Source organism: Pongo pygmaeus, chromosome 5, assembly GCF_028885625.2.
Source record: "Pongo pygmaeus isolate AG05252 chromosome 5, NHGRI_mPonPyg2-v2.0_pri, whole genome shotgun sequence".
Lineage (NCBI taxonomy): Eukaryota > Metazoa > Chordata > Mammalia > Primates > Hominidae > Pongo > Pongo pygmaeus.
The window spans coordinates 40,771,546-40,785,819 of record NC_072378.2 but is presented as its reverse complement, the minus strand read 5'-3'; the positions used below and the strand labels follow the sequence as shown (position 1 = coordinate 40,785,819).

The 14,274-nt window shown below is 50.2% G+C and overlaps 1 protein-coding gene and 1 non-coding gene across 2 annotated transcripts in view; one reads left to right on the top strand and one right to left on the bottom strand.

The window, feature by feature from the left end:
- Positions 1-14,274, top strand: part of LRFN2 (leucine rich repeat and fibronectin type III domain containing 2) — a 194,307-nt gene that overhangs the window by 167,904 nt on the left and 12,129 nt on the right. The window lies entirely within an intron of this gene.
- LOC129039738 (U6 spliceosomal RNA) lies at positions 10,011-10,113 on the bottom strand. The gene has a single exon (XR_008503443.1). It is a non-coding gene; the product is annotated as a U6 spliceosomal RNA (small nuclear RNA).

Here is a 14,274-nt window from a genome sequence, read left to right as displayed (position 1 = left end):
TAGGGTGTGGGCCTGTGAGTGAGCAGGAAGTACTTAGGTAGGGAACAAAGCAGCATGTTGTCATGATTTTTCTGGCAGAATCCTTGGGCCTATGTCTGCCCAGCCTGGGAACCTCACTGAGGCCCAACTCATAGCCATGAGTGGAGAGGAGTTGTGGATCTCCCCCTGTAGAGCAGAGCATCCCACGCCATCACCTACCCAGCTCCTCTGTCAGCATCCCTCACCCCCTCTACCCCACAACCTTGTACTCTGATAGGGAGTAATTATTTATATTCTTGCTTAATTAGCTCATTAGGTGTGTGCCATGGCATTTCTGACAATAAATCACCTACTCTAGTGGCTCATGAGTGCATTTTTGGCTGGTGCCTGGCCCTGGCAATGAAGGTGGCAGTTGTCATATATGAATGTGGCCCTTGGTCCGGGGCTCAGTGACCTGTGCTCTGACTCCCACGGTGTGTGTGGACAGGTCAGGAGGCTGCCGAGGCACTGAGCATGGAGACAGGATCTTGGAAGCTGAGATGGTGGCAGCAGCAGCAGCCGGCACTGAACACCAGAAGGATATTTTTACCACCCGTCAAAATGCCACCGCGTGTGAGCCAGTGCCAAGGGCTGCTTCCCAGGGCTGCTTTGCTCTCCTCCCTCAAGTTTTGATTGTTGCTAGGAAAAAGGTCTGAGTGGAACAGGGAGGCTTTGAAGATTCCTGGGTTGGCTTGGCTGGTGCTCAGCAGTCTCTTCCCTCAGGGGCAGGGGGCTGGAAGGAAGCTTCTGTCCTGCAGCAAAAGGGAATGGGTGGGGGGCTGCTTCTCCCAGGCCAGAAAGCAGGAGCGCTTGGGTTTAGACCCAAGCCCTATTCTTCCCCACCCTGACTAGAACAGGCCTAAGAACAGAACCGTGTTTAAAAATGCTTCCTTCACAGTTCAGAGGGCCGGGAATTCTACCCTTAAAGGTGGGTTTCTTTGCACGTTTAATGGGCAGAAACCTGGGAGACGGCAAACAGAAACCTGGGAGACGGCGAACAGAAACCTGGGAGACGGCGAACAGAAACCTGGGAGACGGCGAACAGAAACCTGGGAGACGGCGAACAGAAACCTGGGAGACGGCGAACAGAAACCTGGGAGACGGCGAACAGAAACCTGGGAGACGGCGAAGTGGGTTTTTTCCTGGGACTGGCAAACAGTGGATGCTGACCCGAGGGAGGGCACAGTGGACACCCTAGCAGGAGAAGGAGGAAGGGGGTCAGGAGGGGTCACGAGGTGACCTCAAACTCAGTTCTTCTGTGTGGACCTATTGCCAAGGGCTTGGGAGAGTCAGGGAGAGGAAAGGCAGAGCCAAAGTCCCTGGGACCAGTCCAGTTGCTTATTTATTGCAACTCTCTTGGACTTGGTTCTTCTGTCTTTAAAATGGGCCTCATGCTTGCTACTCTCAAACCAAAAAAAGTCCAGAGTAAGAAAAGGTCAGTTCAAGCTCATCCAGGCCAACGCTCTCCTTTCTGTGAATCGTTGTGGTACCCACCACTCCTCCCATCCACCACCCCTCATTCCCGCCACCCCCTTGGGATGTTGGCTGGCCTCATGCAGGAATAACTTCCAGAGACAAGAAAGCCCCCACCACTGTTGGGTGCCACTGGCTAAAAAGTTACACCTCATTGGCTGGGCATGGTGGCTCACGCCTGTAATCCCAGCACTTTGGGAGGCTGAGGCGGGCAGATCACTTGAAGTCAGGAGTTTGAGACCAGCCTGGCCAACGTGGTGAAATCCCATATCTACTAAACATACAAAAATTAGCAGGGCGTGCTGGCACATGCCTGTAATCCCAGCTACTGGGGAGGCTGAGGCAGGAAAATTGCTTGAACCCAGGAAGCGGAGGTTGCAGTGAGCCGAGATCGTGCCATTGCACTCCAGCCTGGGCGAAGAAGTGAGACTCCATCTCAAAACAAACAAACAAAAGTTATACCTCATTGCAGGCCCTGAAATCTATCTCCTTCTACCTCCAACCTTCAGATTCTGCCTTTATCCTTATTACGCATAAAACTAACTCTTTTTCTGTAGTATGTCCAGTTAATTTTTAACATAATTCTCATAGTTTCACCCAATGCTATTTGTTCAGATTCAACATCCTACCTCCCTGCCTTCCTCCATCCTTGCCTTTACCTTTAGTCATTCAAGAGGTGTTTAAGTTTACAACTCAAGTCTGGGCCACACATGGGAAGGGCAGCTACAAACAAGGCATTTCTGCCCTCCTGCAACTCGCATTTCCCAGGCAGACGAACATTAAACGACTATTCTGGGAGGTGTTCACTGATTCAGTAGCTACAGCTGTGATAAATGCTGTGCAAATATATGCTAGAGCAGGTCCTGGGGAATTGACCTAGCCTGGGGAAGCCAGGGAAGGCTTCCTGGAAGAGGTGATTCAGAAGGTCAAGTAGGAACTCAGGCCAGGTGCAGTGGCTCATGCCTGTAATCCCAGCACTTTGGGAGGTCGAGGTGGGTGGATCACCCGAGGTCAGGAGTTCAAGACCAGCCTGGCCAACATGGTGAAACCTCATCTCTCCTAAAAATACAAAAGTAGCTGGGCATGGTGGTGCATGCCTGTAATTCCAGCTACTCGGGAGGCTGAGGCAGGAGAGTCACGTGAACCCGGGAGGCGGAGGTTGCAGTGAGCTGATATTGCGCCATTGCACTCCAGCCTAGGCGACAAAGCAAGACTCCGTCTCAAAAAAAAAAAAAAAATCCAAGTAAAAGTAGGAGCTCAATCAGTGAGGAGGCACAGGAGGCATTGCGGGGAAAGACTGGCATGTTTGTCTGTCTCTGGAGGAGAAAGTTGCCTGGGATGGGTCTCTGGTCCCTTGCCTCAGATGTGTGCAGGGTTTGTGATGTCTCTCTGCAGGTGTGGGGTCCGGCAGTGGGCAGTACACTGAACGTGGCCTGTCCGGACCAAAGTGGGCTGAAGAAGCTCCTCTGAAACTGAGGGTGCCCCACATTTGAAGGCAGCCTCAGCTCTCCTTAGTCTCCTGTGGTGCCAACTCCCACACAGAGAACCCCAACAAAGCCACTCCCCTCACATTGTCCGGAACCATCTTGCTGCCTCCTCTCTAGGCTGTTCCCAAAAGAGAGTGGCCCAGGGCCATGTTCAGCTTTGTGGTCACGTGGGGTTTATAACTCAAGTCATCCTTTGGGTGTCACAATAACCCTGCCTGGGGGGGCCAAGCTTCTCACTCAAGCCTTTTTATTGATTTTCAATCTTCAATAAAACATTAACAAATTTTGTGTGTCCGATTTTATATGTTTTTATGTTTCAAGTCATTGCATTTCTTTGATTGGAAATAAATGGGTTATAAATCACAAAGCCAATGGATGGAATTAGGTCAAAAGTGCTAAGTAAATGCAGGTGGTTTCTCCTCCAATAAAGATAAGGATAATAAGAGCCAACCTTTCTGAGACATTATTCCATGCCAGGTACTGTTCTACGTGGTTTCTGTTTATTAGCTCATTTAATTATTTCAACATCCTGACAAAAAAGGTGCTGGTATTACCTTGATTTTACGGAGGGGAGGAGGGGGGAACTGAGGTATGGCCTGGTGAAGAAGCCTGCCCGAGGTGTCCCAGCTGGAATTTGAAGCAGACTGGCTCCAGGGTCTGCAGCATCTTGAGACCTCAATAGTGCGCAGCTAGCTTCTGAGTGCCCACGATGTGGGCCCCACTGCACCGGGCACCTTCATAGCCCCCTGGGAGGCAGGATTATGATTCTTTCCCAGGTTAGGAATCGCAGGAAGAAGAGAGGGTATGTAAGCTGCCCGAGGCCTCCCAGCTAGGAGTTGGCAGGGCCAGATTCAAACCCAGGCCTGTTGTGCTCCAAAGAGCTCCTGACTGTTCCTCTTCCTCCCAGGACATGAGTTAGGATTGAGGGGGTGAGATGAGCATCTTGGAGTCACAGGTAATGTCTTCAAAATAGAGGCCAGTGAGCCCATTTCCTTCAACCCTGTCCCCTTCCCGGTCGCCCAATCTACTAACAACCCCAGAACCATCAGCCCACTGGCACTCAGAACCACCATGAGGAAACGGGAGAATGAACCAGACCCACCCATCCCACCCACCTGCACATAAGGAGGAACAAGAGGAAACAGGTGGTGCTTCAGGAGGGGAGGGCTCTCAGCTAGACAAGTGGGAGAACTTCCGGCAGTGCTGGTGATGTCTGATAAAGCCATGGCTGCTTTGAAGGCAGAGGGGAGCATCGGCTGCTTCAAGGGCCTGGGGGATTCCATCTGAGGCAGGCAGGCTGATGCATGCCTTCCACCGCTTCTCCACGCTGGGAAGATGATGGCCATGTCCTGGAGTGTTCTAATTTATAACTTGCCACTTGAACCATGGCTGCTCTGCCTCCCACTGCTGCCTCTTCCCAGACTGAAAGGAAACCGGGTCGTGGTTCAGCCCTAGAGACAGCATAGGCTTGGGGAAGAGCGAGATTTATGGCTCAGTGTCTGCCCTACATGAGCCATCATCCCCCCAGAGCTACTGCAGCCAATGCCTCCCTGGCCCACCCAGGCCCAGGCCCAGTGCTGAGTGGCAGGCAGGCATGTGTAGCTGGAGGACTACACTGTGAATCTCAGACAGTCATGGGATTCCCTGGCGTGGGGACATACAGCAGAGGGAACAGCAGATAGATCACAGCTGGGCTGTTGACCTTGAGTCTTAAGCAAAGTGGAGAATAAGAGGTCATATTTATCCCATCAGAGCCGCGGGAGCCATGAAATACCAGAGTATGAATAAAGGCAGCAGTAAATCACTCACCACTCTTGCAAATATGGCTGATCTGTCTTCCAGTCCCATCACCCACTGGGTGGCATGGGGTCAGTGTGCACAGAGATGGAGAAAAAGAAGAGATAGGGCTCCAGAGACCCCAAACGGTACTCTCTGGAATATGGCAGTGCTGGGAATCATTGACCTTCTTAGATTCCTAGGATGTAAGATCTCCCTCACCTCAAAAGGTCACCTGCTCAATGAGGTGATGCCTGACCACCCACTTAAAGCCGAGCCGTCCCACTCTAACCTCAGCACTTTCTTTTTCTCTCTTACCTACTTGTTCTTTTTTCCTTAGCACAGTCCACTTTCTAACATACTAAATCAGTTACCAATTGTGTTTACTGTTTGCTCTGTCCCCACAGAGAATGTCAACTCCACAAGGCAGGGACTTGTATCAGTGGGGGTCACTGCTGTCCCCACAGACACCTAGAGCAGTGCCTGTCACATAAGCTCCACAAACATTTCTTGGATGAATGAATGAGTCTGGAAATTACCTAAGAAATGGCTTAATTCGAATGCCTCACGGTGTCAGGGAAAAGCAGAGACCCAGAGAAGGGATAGGACTTGACCCCAGTCTCATAGCCTGTTAGGGGTTGCAAAGCTGAGAGAAGACTCTGGGCTGGAGACTCTCAGGCCAGAGCTCCAGGTCCTGCATGGTCTGAGCGACTCTCACACCCTCCAGACGCTGTGCTTGTCAGTCATGCTCTGTTACCTATGGGACCCCGGAGCTGTGCAGCCCCAGGCCAGGCAGGGATGGGACCTCGCTTGCTTTTTCCCTTGATTTAAAATCCAAAAATCTTATAAATTTCCTGATAATTTAATAACTCAAAGGGATCCCCCAAAATATGAGTTCCTTGACTGGGGAAGGTCAGAAAATTTTTCTTCCTGAGAATTTGTAAGGTGTGGAGTGGGAGTGGGGCGGGAAGTGTTTATCAGGACCCCTCCCTAGGATACCTGCTGCTGTGCGAGATCCTTCCATGGATCACTCATGCAGGCTTCACTTCCAGGCTGCAGTGGGGCATGATAACAAGGGCTCACAGCTAATGAACAGTGTACCAAGGCTGCTGTCAGTGCTTTTAGATATCCGACCATTAAGCCTGTCCAGCAGCCCTATGACCTGGATGGCTTCTGTCTCCTCCCCATGTTACGTGCAGATGAGAGACCTGAGGCAGCTATGCCAGCAAAGAAACGCTCCTGTTCCGGGTGTTTAGAACACATCGGTCAACAAAACAGCTGGCAATCCTGGTCCTTATGAGGGGAAAATGGGCAACAGGCACCACAAATGAGTAAATGATATGGGTGCTGGGAGGCAGTGAGTGCCACACAAAAAGGAAACCCCAGGCAAGACATGGCAGGGTGCTGGGGGTGGTGGGTAAGTTGTAATATTAGCTAGCGTGTCCAGGGCAGGCCTCACTGAGAAGGTGGGATTTGAGCAGACTTGAAGGGGAGCTGGACTGAGGTCTGTGGGAAGGGCCTTCCAGGCAGAAGGAAGAGCCAGGGCAAAGCCTCCGTGGCTGGAATGTTTCTGAGGAGCAACGAAGAGGCCAGGGTGGCTGAAGCAGACAGAGTGCAGGGCAGGGTGGGCGAGATGGGGCAGAGAGGCAGTGGGGCCAGACCCCACAGGGCCGTGTGGCCTTTGTAAGGACGCTGATTCGAGTGTTCACCCCACCTGTGCATGTTCACAGGTGCTCACAGCCTCAGGTCAATCATTTTCCCTGCTCACACGCCCAGGGCTGCTTCCACACTGGCCAGTGGACGCACAGTCACACTCACATATGTACCTACACGCACACAATGCTCAATGGCCACTCACTCACACAGCCCCCCTACTCCTGCCGTGCCCGTTTGGGGTTCACCCTCCATCGCACCTGCGTGTGCCCCAGCAGAGCAGGGACGACTCCTCATCAGCCTCACTCCCATCTGCCACCCAGCATGGCCTCTCCCCAGCTGGAGCAGGAGAGGGAGGAGAGTGAGCCAATTTCTGGGGCTTCAGACCCATGCACCTCAATAAACAGTGCTGGAGAGATTCCCAGAAAATTACAGATGAGATAAGTCTGTGATTTACTCACACGTGATTTATTTACATGATTACTTCCACACTAAGATGACAGGCCCATATGGCCATCCTCCAGGGACCCTGGTGTGCAATTAGTGGCTCTGTTCTGTGTTCATTGTCCCCATAGGCCCTGGCTGCTCCCAGACTTGGGGCAGGACAGAGGAAGGAGGATAATTACACTGCTGCTTTTAGTAATTCCCAGGCAAAATCAGGATGGTGCACCTCTAGGCCAGGCCAGCCCCACCTTAAAGCTCCTAGCTAATGAACAAATCCCATAGGAAGGCTCCTCTGCCCATCTGGCAGAGACTCCAACCCCTAAAACTACTTGTGCCCTCAGGTGGCTCATCTTCTGCCACTAGGAGGGGTCCTGCTGCGAGGTGGGTGGAATGGATGGTGTTAGTCTGTAAGAGATGATAGAAAGATAAATAGAAGATAGAGAATAATAAAGTATGTAAGAATATATAGTAAGCATTCACTATATATATAAATGATTTATTGAGTATATATTGTATGCCAGTGCTTGGCGTACATTACTTTTGATCCTCATATAACTCTGCAAATTGGGTTTGCAAACTGCTTTTACAAATAAGAAGACAAAAGCTATGGAAAGTTAAGTAAGTGAGTAAAGATATAGTCAATAAATTGTGGAGATGGGATTTGAGCCCAGAGCCCAGGTCACTTTGATGCTAACTCCTGTGTGCTTTCAGGGTCAGTGACCTGCTGCTGCCCCTACTTCCACAGCCCCAATATCCCATCCCCTTCCTCCTGCCTCCCCTGCGCTCCCATCACCCCTCTTCCAGTGATATTCTTGTGAAATTCTAGAATGTTAAAAGCACAGAGAAGGAAAGTGAATTGCTCAAGGCTGAACAAGTCATGACAGAGTGGGAGTTAGAGCCTCGTCCTCCAGCCTGGACATGAGGATGGCTGGTGGGTGGGGATGGCTCTGCTCCCCCACCCTCCCTCCTGCTGACTCCAGGGTTGGGACTGCATCAGGACCTTCCACTTGGCTGGACAGAGTGGGGCTTCCCAGCTGCCCACCTGAGACCTCCTGCGAGAGGTTGTCACTCTCCCCACCCTTAATTAATTACTTCCTGACCAGACTGCTTGTTAGAGACAGAGGTATCCAGGGAGAATCAGCAGAAACACAGCCCAGCGAAGTGCTGAGTGGGCTCCTCCTGACCGCTGGGTGGAAAGGGCAACTCTCCGTGGGGTGAGGCAGCGGGCAGGATGATGCAGCAACTCAGCAGCCTGATGCCCAGCAAGTCTCTCACCAGGGGGTCTGCCTCCAGGCATGCAGCTTGGAGCAGCCCCCAAGGAAGTGTCAGTAAGTTTCTCGGTCACTCATTCATGCATGAGTGCTGGCTGTCCCCATTATAAAAAATGGGCACCTCACATTTATAAATGCTTCACCACTTACATACTGTGTCCAAGTAGACGTGCGTCTTAGGTTTTCCAGACGGTCCTTTGGGGGAGGTGGTAGTGTTCTCATTCCCGTTTGACAGATGAGGAGGCTGAGATTCAGAGAAGCAAAATCTCCTTGTTCAAGATTGCTCAGCTAGCAGATGGTGGGGCCAACATTTGAAACTGATCTTCAAATACCAAATGCAAACATCATCATGGCTACTTTTTATTGCATAAACATACTCTCAGCAGCATACTCTGTACTGAACAAATATCACAGCACTTAATTTTCACAAAGACACCATATGATTGCTGTTATGAACCCATTTTGCAAGTGAGAAAACTGTGAAGGTGAGGCTCAAACATGGGAAGTGACTCACCAGGCATGGCACAGTCAGTAAACCTTCTTCACTAGAGCACAAATTCACCCTGGGGGTCGATACAGGTTCCTTCTTATGATACAGCTTCTGATCTGACAGAGGGAGATGGTTATAATTGAAGGAAAAGGTGGGGCCCCAATGCCCCTCCATGAAATGACTGAGGGCTTCATTTTACCCAGATATGCTTTATTAAGGGTGCAGTGGTTCGAACGCTTGTGTCCTCTTTGAGAGTCATAGGTTAAAACCTAATCCCCGATGATAGGATGAAGAAGTGGAGCCTGTAAGGGGTGATAAAGTCATGAGGGCTTGTGGCTGCCGAGGGGGCTCTCTGTCTCTCTCTTGCCCTCCCGCTGCTGCCATGTGAGGATACAGAAAGAAGGCTCTCATCAGACCAAATGCTGGCACCTTAATCTTGGGCTTCTAGCCTCCAGTTCTATGAGAAAATTTTGTTGTTGTTTTTTAAAAATATAAATTATTCTGTGGTATTCTGTTAAGCAATACAAAGAAACTAAGACAAAGGGTTACTGTTGACTTCACCATTGGCATTGAAACAAAATCCAGTGTTTACCATTCCTTCATTTATTGCCAGGCACCCCTAGCATTTAACACACTTTACCTCATTTAGTCCTGACCATATTCCTACACAGTAGGTACTAGTGTTCCTATTTAACTGAGGGTAAGTAATCTGCCTAGGGTCACGCAGCTAGTCAGTGCCAGAGCAGGATTTGAACCCAGGCCCAGCTGCTGTGAACCACCATGCTGGATCTTCAGCAACTTCTTCCCAGGCATTTGATTCCTGCCAACTTCTGCTCTGGAGTTGCCCTACTCTTCACCCATTGGGGCACATGTAGAATAGCATCAGATGGCCAGGGGTTCTTTCTACCCCTCCGCAAATGCTGTCTCCTTCCCCAGATCTGACAGGGCCACCCAAGCCCACAGACAACAGAACCAAGAAGCCCCTGCCGAGGGTGACTGCCACCCAGATGTTCATCAGCCTCCCTGAAGTGACACTTCTATTTCCAACAACCTCTCCTCTTCCTGAGTACCTGGTAGAATTGGCTTTGCAATATTTTTTGCCATTTTTTATTGTAAAATATACATAACATTTACCATTCTAATCACATTTGAGTGGACAGTTCACTGGCACTAAATACATCATATTGTTGTGCAGTCACCATCACCATCCATCTTAGAACTTTTTCATCATCCCAAACTAAAACTCTGTACTCATTAAATAAGAATTCCCCATTCCTCACTCCCCCCAGCACCCAGCAACCACCCTGCTACTTTCTGTCTCTATGAATTTGACTACTCCAGGTCTTTTATATAAGTGGAATCACACAAGATTCACACAAGTTGTAGCATGTACCAGAATTTCATATAAAACGCTTCACAAATTTGCTGTCATCTTTCTGCAGGGGACATGCTGACCTCTGCATGGTTCCAGTTTTAGTGGAAGTGCTGCCAAAGAGAGCATATGATAGCATTTTCAAGGAGGCTGGTGCTGGCTTTGCTCCGGGTGATACCCCCATGAAATTATGGATCTGCCAACTGGAGTGAATGGTCCGATCAGGTTCATCATTAGATGGTGTTTACTTGGTGTCTGCTGGCTGTTCTAGCGTGACTTGGGCACAGCTGGTGGGGAATCTTCATTTTGTACACGTCTGTGTTTATAACAAGGTATAATTGATCTGACACCTTCTGCATTTTTTCTCTAAGTGATGAGTTGTTGTTGAGCAAGCTCTTCTCAGCTCCTCCAGGAGATAAATGACAAGTAGCATCATTGTAGTCATCGTCATTGTGGTACCAAATGGCCCAGGAAGGGAGCAGACATGTTTATTCCTATTGTACTTGATTTCTCACACTCACCACAGAAGGCTAGTATAACTCTCCCATTTCACCTGTGAGGAAACAGAGGTTCAGAGAGAGGAAAGTCACATGGTCTAGAGTCACACATCTGGTCGGGGGCAGAACTAGCCTTCAAAGAGAGTTTTCTGTCTGAGTCCAAAGCCTACACTCTTTCCTCTAAGATATGCCAACCCAGTCCCTGGGGGCTGGAAGATAAGGACAATTAAATACAGAAAAGACTTCTATATCTGTGGAGACCTGAATGAGGACACACACACATACACAGAATGAGAGAGAGAGAGAGGCAGGCCTTACATGGGCTCAAGAGCTTGCCTGGGTTGGCTGAGCCTGCAGTGGTGGGGACATTGTTTAAGCAATGTGGCTTAACAGCAGTCCTGGGAAAGCACAGGGCCTCTCCATTGACAGTCTGCTCAGTGTGACCACCAGTGGGATGTGGCTTCTAGAGAATCCAGTGTACTTCCAGGGAGGGGGTGGTGTCCACAAGTGTGATGTCTGATTGGGGCAATGTAGGGTCTGACTACTCAGAACCCCCAAAGAGAAGGGCCAAAGACAAATTGACATGTGATCAGGTATGATCAGATGGGGCAGCCTGCCAGCAAACTAGAAACTGTGCTATGAGGAAATGGTTGGAAGAAATGGAAATGTGAATTCTGGAGAAGTGAAAAGTCAAGGTGGGATGAGAGAGTGGCCTCACAATATGGGAAGCATCAACATGTCGAAAAGAAAGAAACAGGCTTGTTCTGGGCAGCTGTGGGGTTGCATTGGGCTGGTGGGAGGAAGTCGCAGTCTGTCAGACCATGGCCCCCATGAGTCACTCAGAGTTGTCCAGAGCTAGGATGACTGCCTGGCATGTCCTAGAAGTGTGTGAGCAGAGGGTGCTGACAGCCAGGTAGGCCTGCTATGGAGGCGCTGATGAGCAGGGTGGCTCTCAGGGCCCTTCTCAACCCGGAGTTCCTAGGATCTGTGCATGGTGAGGGCAGAGGAGAACTGGGAAGAGCCAGAAGACACCTTGGTTAGTCAGCAAGAGAAGTGCCTGGATCAGCGGGCAGGCTGGCCCCAGTGGCCTGCACCAAGACAGACTGCCAGACCTCAGACGGCTGGCCTGCGGAGCTGGCTGTGCACCTGATCCATGAGCCAGTGTCCAGCCTCAGGCCTGGATTCACTTCTCTGTCCTCAGTCACAAACACTAGCACAAATTAAGCACTCACTAGGGACAAGGCACTGTTCAAATCACAGAGATTCGCTCATTTCATCCTCATAGCAACCCTGCGACGGGGCTCTATAATCTGCCCCCTCTTACAGGGTGGTTACGTGGCTTGCCCAAGGTCACACTGCTGGTCAGTGACAGCACTGGGGCTTGAACCCCGGTGGTGCAGTGCCAGTGCCTGGATTCCCACCTCCTGGCTTTATCCCCTCCATGAAGGAGCCCCATGGAGCAGGGTGAAGCTCCCTCCCTGACACTGTTGCCTCCACCAAACACTTGGGCTGTGACTTTCCCAAGTCCTTGCCTGGCAGCTGCATCTGCCATGCCTCCCAAGTCAGGGAGCAAACACAGGGCCTCCCAACGAGTGACCCTTACCTGTCACCAGGTAAGGCCTAACACTGGGGAGATGAGCACAGAGGCAGCCTGCTGAGGGTCAGCTCTCTTTGGCCTAATTTCCTGTCATCTCTGCCATTGCTCAGCCAGGCCTTTACTGACACTTCCTCCACATGAATTCTGAACAATAGTCTCATGGGGGGTTGCAGGGGGGACCCATTCTGCTGCAAGTGTTGAAGCCACGATGCCTCCCTGACACCCCAGCCAGGGTCAGGTACTGCCCGAGTCTCCTAGTTTCTAGCTTGCATGAGGTTTGCCAGCCACAAATCCCCGAGGCCTGGATTTCCACCATCAGAGAGGCATTTCCTTGGGGTTACATGGGTTAAGCATGGCCCACTCCTTTATGTAACAGACCCTCACGTGGGGCTTACTCTGTGCCAGGCACTGACCTAGGTACTTTATGAATCATGACTCCTTGAATCCTCATAACAACCCTATAAAGCAGAGATTATGAATGCCCCATTTTACAGAAAGGGGATATTTCTAGGAAACAAACACAGAGAGATTAAGAAACTTGCCCAAGATAAGGTATTACAGCTGGTATGTGCAAAATCAGGACTGGAACCCCACAGTCTGGCTCCAGAGCCTGTGTGCATATCCACTGTACCCTGCTGCCTCTTCAGCTTCTCTTGCTAATGGCAGGTATTCCGATGACATCTATCATTGTTATTGGATCTATGAGGGATTTTTCTCAATAGAAATGTGTCAGATGTGTAATGGGTAGCTTGAACATGAGAAGCAGAAAAGCAGGAACCAGAATATCGAAACAAAGGACCAGAGAGGGCACAAAGACACAGGCTGGCTAAGGGCTGTCCCTATTTGAGGACTGTGGGGAAGGTGAGGCAGCTTTGCCAGTAGGGCCAAGCCTTGGGAAGGGGCTGGGGCACAGGCTGAGTATGGGAGGCAGAGAGAACACTCCAGTGGGCAGATAAGCTTGAGCTAGGCCTGAGAGAATCCCAGAGAGGGCACGCTGAACCCAGAGGTCTTAGGAACCATGGAGAACTGGAAGAGTCATAAAGGAGGGATGAAGTTGTCCAGAGCCTCAGAGAGAATGGGGAACTGCTCAGAGGTCTGGATCAAAGACTCCAAGACAAATTCATCCCTTGGTGTGAACTCCCCAGAGCTGGACAACATCACCTGGACTGGCCCACCTGTTTGGTGCATCAGGGCTCACATAGAAAATGACAGTGTTAATACCACTTGCTGGGTACATGGATAGGGCTGCATAGCATATTCTAGAACAGCACCATCCAATAGCACTACCTGTGTTGACGGAAATGTCACACAGTGGCACTGTCCAATCCAGTAGCCACTAGCCACATGTGACTACTGAGCACTTGAAATCTGGCTGTTATGACTCAGAAACTAAATTTTTAATTCTAATCAATTATTATTAATTTGAAGTTAAATTTGAATGACCACATGCAGCTACTATATTGGGCAGTGCAGTGTAGAACATTCATTTCATCTGCAAGTTCAACCAATGTTTTCAAGGGCCTGTGCTGTGCCAAGTATCATTCTAGGTGTTGGGAAAATATCAGTGAACAAAACAGGCAAAAAAAAAAAACAAAAAAACAACCCAAACAAACTCTGACCTCAGGGAGCTGACATTCTAGTAGACAGAGAGAAAGACAATTAACAGTAATCATAATAAATCAATGATGTTGTCTGTTGGACAATAAAAATGCATTGGGGAAAAATGGAGTGGAGTAACAAGCCTGGGGAAGCCCCCAGTGTTGAAAAGGTGATCTGGGATGGCCTCGCTAAGAATGTGACATTGGAACAGGGACCTGACAGAGGCAAAGCAGCTAGCATATAAACATCTGGAGGAAGAGCATCCAGGCAGAGGGAACAGCCAGTGCAAAAGTCCTGAGGCAGGATTCCCCTTGGCAGATTTGAGAAGCAGCGGGGAGCCCAGATTATAGAGTAAGAATGGGGAGTAGAAGGAGACAAAACCCAAGAGGTGAGGGGCAGATCGCCTGGGGCCTGTGAGCCATGTGAGGACTTTGACTACATGAGGTGGGCTTCACTGGGGGCAGGAGCAGGGTTGAGCAGAGAAAGACAGGATGTGACCTGGGTTTTAACAGGATCCCTCTGACCACTTGCAGAGAAGAGGCTGGGGGATGGGAGCAAGGAAGGACACCCAGACCCAGAGGCCAACTCAACAGGGGC